The sequence below is a fragment of the Aplysia californica genome, unplaced genomic scaffold (genome assembly GCF_000002075.1).
Source record: "Aplysia californica isolate F4 #8 unplaced genomic scaffold, AplCal3.0 scaffold00122, whole genome shotgun sequence".
Lineage (NCBI taxonomy): Eukaryota > Metazoa > Mollusca > Gastropoda > Aplysiida > Aplysiidae > Aplysia > Aplysia californica.
The window spans coordinates 223,398-229,021 of record NW_004797392.1 but is presented as its reverse complement, the minus strand read 5'-3'; positions in this window follow the sequence as shown (position 1 = coordinate 229,021).

Here is a 5,624-nt window from a genome sequence, read left to right as displayed (position 1 = left end):
GTTGTAATCTAGTTGCAGGTTGCAGATTTAATAAATTGCAGAGAGAGAGAGAGAGAGAGAGAGAGAGAGAGAGAGAGAGAGAGAAGGGGAAGGAGTAGATCTTGCGAGAACTTCCGGGCATAACAAAATGGCGACCCGCGTAGTTCGGCTCGATTCGAAAAGTGAAAGAGCCATAGCATCTTTGTAGACGATCAAATTAGCTTACTTTTGTGCTATAGATCGATTGTAGTTAATATCTATGTTTATTTGAATATTGAAGTATGAAAAATAGCTGGTTTCTTCTAAAAATATTAAAAAGTCACGCAAAGATTGAACTCACTAGAATTGAATAAGATCTAGGCCTACATTCTAAAGTGGTCCCGGCGACATGATCTCCCAGAAGGGGACCACGTTTACTTCACTGTAACTAATGCTGCTTAACCAATGGGACCACTTACTTTACTTCCTAGATTACCCACTACTATTTTATCAGTTTTATGTACTTTCTTTTCCTGTGATATATTTTATAATCTCCCTTTTCTAGCATCATAATGTCATGGAGGTTGCTTGACACAATTAAACAGATGCACGTGAAAACATCATGATAATTTAAATTATGATTGCACTTTTAATATAGCGGGCATGCTCTACAAAGTCTACAGCATGGCTCGGCATTGCTCGGAGCGTTTACAACTTTACGAATAGGGAAAAAGGAACACGCATAGCCCTAGATCAGCGGTAGATCTAGCGCGCATTGCTTACTTTTCAGCAAGTCAAACATTTTATCCCCGAATGTCTCGCCACCCAGCGGGGAGACAATGTCGTGACGATGTGACAGATCAAGGTCACAGTAGGTCACTTTCTGGACTTGAGTCAACACCACAGTTTACTCGTGTCACACGCCGTCAAGTGGTGACACAAGATCTCGCCCGGACTATCTAAAATATATATATATAATTGTGACGGAGCCGTCCTTTACGTTTCTTCAGACCTCAAAATGTAAACGAGGGTAGCATTTTACATTCCTTAGAAACACGAAGGAACCGGATTTTCAAGATTTGAGGCTGAAGAATTTATAGGATCGCAGATTTTGATGACTACGTAACATCATAAAATACTCCAGAATAAAGCTGTTGCTGTCCATTTCTACTTTGAAAGAATGTGAGTGTCCGCTGCTCAATAAAGGTTCAAAGCTTCTCGAATAAGAGCAATCAGGAATAACCAACATGCCATTTTAGGGGGGGGGGATGCAATGTCTATGATGAGGGGTTTGTGAGTTCAGGCTTAGAATATTGTTGCGCACATGTCGGAGACACGACGTTTGGGGTCACTGGGGTGCGTCCTTCAGCAAGGCACAATAACCCTAGCTCAAAAATAGGGTACTACTTCATTGTGACACCCAGAAATGGCCCGAGTTTCGTATATGTTAATTTTTAAAAAAACAAACAACTCGATATTTTCAGCCCAAAGCTCTATGTTGTTGAGCTAAACTGTCAGCTCATCGTTATCGATAAAATAATCATTATCATCTTTTTTTAAACGTAAGTTGGGAAAGTACACTTGTACCGTACAAACAATATTCCTAAATCATCCAATGCCAAGGTAATTTCTCTTCCTTGCGAAACAAGCCCGCCGTAGGCAGCGCCCAAAGAGGTTATAGATAGAAGTTATTGTAAGGACCTTGGCAACGCTTTTTCATTGAATAAAGGGCAAATTATGCTCCAGGGGCTAGCGCTTTGAACAGTGGGTCCATTTTCCCTTCAAATAATGACAAAGCGCTGCCCAGGACCCATCCATCCACACTATAGTTTATTGAATGGGTTCGAGATGATTTATTACAGGAATCAAATTTTCATTCAAGTATGGGGCAAAAGCTTTTGACCTGATAAGTCTTTGGCGTCTAAAGTTTATCAATTTCTTATTAGTACATTGTAACCCATTTACTGGCCTGAAGGATACTTTAAACAGGCCTACAATGGAGAGGGCAACATACGAGAGCAAGAGAACCGAAACGTAAAAAGAAACTCACAACTACATTGCTGCTACTACTGCTACTCCTTTTAACCATCCTTCCCTCCCCCCTCCCTCCTTCCCTCCCTCCATCCATCCATCCATCCATCCGTTCATCCATCCGTCCGTCCATCCATCCATCCATCCTCATCCATCTGTATTTCCATCCATCCATTTGCATGTCCATCCATACATCCATCCATCTGCATATCCATCCACCCTCCATCCACCCATGCATCCATCCATCTGTTCATCCATCCATCCATCCTTTCATCCATCCATCCATCCATCCATTCATCTGCCCATCCATCCACCCATCCATTTATTTTACTTTTTTTTTAGAGTAGCATGTAGATAGCAAAATCGATGGGACACAGAAATCTTGTCATTATGTACGTATTTGCTGTACATTTACTGTGAACAATTTCAGACAAGAACTGTGTCAAGGGAGACAAAACGCTGAACAACTGTGTCAAAAATTTACTTGAATTATGCTTCTTAGTCACAGTATCATGTCGAAACCAACGTTACTCTGTTCCACCGTACGGTACAACTTGATTGGTTTATTGAAGTTATCCTCTCTGGTTCAACATTATTCTCAATCTGTCCCAATTTTTTAATGAGAAAAGTTGATATTTCAGTTTGGAATCCCTTATGCTTTGAAGATTTGAGTTTTTGACATTCATTTTAAAAAAATCTGTTTCTGCTTGGATCAACCGTTAATCTGTGACCGAGATACCCTTATTTTTATTCTGCCACAATCCACGCTCTACCACAACGTTACCTAAACTGCAACATTGTATGTACGGTTTGCTCACTTTCGTCTGCTTGCGTTTCTCCAAAAAAGAACCTAGATCATTATTATTGATTTGCCAGTGCACATGTAACCATGCACAACACTCCCTTTGGACAGCTACCAAACAAAAATATGTGTTGAAAATTTACACGTATTATTTATTTTAGAAAATATAAATCATGATTCACAATTTAAACATTTTTTTTTTTGGGGGGGGGGGGCAATCAATCTTTGGGTACATACACAGGATCATTAAAATAAGCAATTCGCAGTAACCTGACCTACAAATTGCTCATTTTGAGACGGCAACACCACATTTGAGTAGTACTCGGCGAGTTCAAGTATCTTGGTAGTATCTTCTCGAAAGACGGATGTCTCAGCAGAAAAATTAAAACGATAGTACAAAAGGCTAATATCGTCAGCTACCAGCTAACCCCACTCTTCAAACATCTTTTTGAGACCATAGCCAAGCTCATTTACTGTACATGTATCTGCATCCCCACCTTGACGTACCAATGCCAGACATTGACCTTAACCAATCGTCTGGAACATAAGATAACAACCTGTGAGATGAGATGTCTAAGGAGAGCTGTCAACAAAACCGGATGGGACATGATCAGAAACAACAGAATCTGAGAAAAGATGGGAACAACACCAGGACCTGCCCGCTACATTCAGATGCAAACAATCAGATGGTTTTGGAAATCTCACACGTATGACACCTCACCAACTTGTCAGTAAAGCGAACAACAAAATAATATCAGGGTACAACAAGGTAAGAGGAAGACTGAGGAAGACCTGAATCGAGTGTGTGAAGAATACCTTGAAAACACATAACATCCCAACCAGCCAGGCCATGGCCATCCAGCTTGCTAAAGACAGAAAGCTTTCTCCCCTCGGCGTCCTTGAGGTACAAGAGGAAGGAAATAGGAAGTAAAGTAAGACACCACCTAACCCTGACATTTCAATAAAAGCCCGTACCCCCCCCCCTTTTTTTACACCACAAGATTGTCCAGACACATTCTAAATTAAGTTTCCAAAAATAGGTTACTCACCTGCTGCAACTGGGCCGTAATTTGTAGGAGTACAGTTTTAAGCGTGCTTCGAATGGAGTAAAAATGCGAACCATTGAAGGGGTTGAAATCTTCCTTTGCATATGTTGATGAAATGGTTCTTTGATGAATTATTTGATTAGATCTAATGCAAACTTCAATTAGCTTAAAGTCTCATAACAGTGATTACTATACTCTGTCACATTTTTAAATATACACTGTGTTAAAAGGAAAATAGCTAGTTTCACAGTGAGTGGATATTCTTTAAAATTTCAGGAATACGAATTCAATCAATTTTTTAAACGAAAAAAGCAACAACAATACGAAATATTAACATAACAGGTTTATTCATGACGTACAAGAGTGTGGGGGTGGTCTACAAATGTAACACGATCAGTAGCATTGATGACGGTCTGACATCGTCGCCGCCTTGAATCAATCAATCACTGCATTGCATGTTGAGTGATGTTATTCCACTCTTCATGCGATGCTCTCTCAAGTTGAGGAAGTGTCTGAGGCTGGGGTTGTCGCATGTTGTTAAACTCATCTGTGGATCTTCTTGCCGTTTTGAAACGATTCCGTAGATGCGACAGGCGTATAAAAAGATCCTCTCTTGGAGTAGTTTTTCTCCTCCCACGTTGGCGGTGTCGATCCTTTCCTGATTTTGGTGTTTTCTCACGATCCACTGTTGTGTACACAGTTCTTCGTGTTACATTAACATGTCTCACAACCGTGGATACTGAGATACCCCCCGCGGATCATTCCAACGAGCTGATTTCGCACATTTTCTCGTACGGCGTGACATCATGAAATGTAGACAAGACAAGTTTTGTCACTGGCAAATTGTTACAAAAATGGCAAAGCTTTGATGTGTGCTTCTTTTTTTAAACGAATCATTGCCGTATCATGATTAATTTTTAAAAAACCACGAAACATGTAACACGCATGCAGTTACAAAACCACCCAAGCGTTCAGAAATCCGAAAGCAGCTCACCAGCGACAGGTATATCATGTAATCAGTGTGTAAATGTGAAAGTAATGGGTAGCATAGATTTTGTTTTATTGAGCTTCAAAATGTGTATACTTAAAAATGTGACAGAGTATATTATCCTTTTACTTGGGTTGTTTTATTATGTGTGCTTCGAATGGAGAAGTGTGAAGTGTTGAAAATCTTGTTCCTTTGCATAAGTTGACAAATGGCTCTTTATTTAATTAACCTATTCGCACCCCTGGGGTCATTTTGTACCCCAGGAGTTGTATTTTTCACATTTTAGAATACTTCTAGAGCAAAGGTCTCGTTGACACTCTCACTATTCCTAAAAAATAAAATCATTTTGACAGACTGCTATGCGAAGCAAATCGCAATCGGTAATGTATCTTTTTGACCAGTGGTCACATCATTTCAAAACGACCTTTTTTTGCGCCCGGTGGGGTGATTAGTGCCATCATTCTCCAAACTTCATTTTTCTTTCAGGCTCATAACACAGTAGTTATTATTATAAATGCATGCTTTTTTTGCCCTATCCTAAGTACGCAGGGAACGCAATGGAAAAAGCTATCGGATAATCTCTGTGGGGAAGAGGAAGCCATTGACTCAAAGGAAGCGCTCTGACACTTGTGGCGACAGCACCGGATATCCTTCAGCTTCAAGCTGGTAGCTACCACAGACTCCCCACAACTGGAGTGTGCAGGCTAATCTACCCCGGAACACTTCCGTGACGTATGCAATAATAATAATAATAATAATAATAATAATAATATTAAACACGTCATTGGCCTAGGCCTAC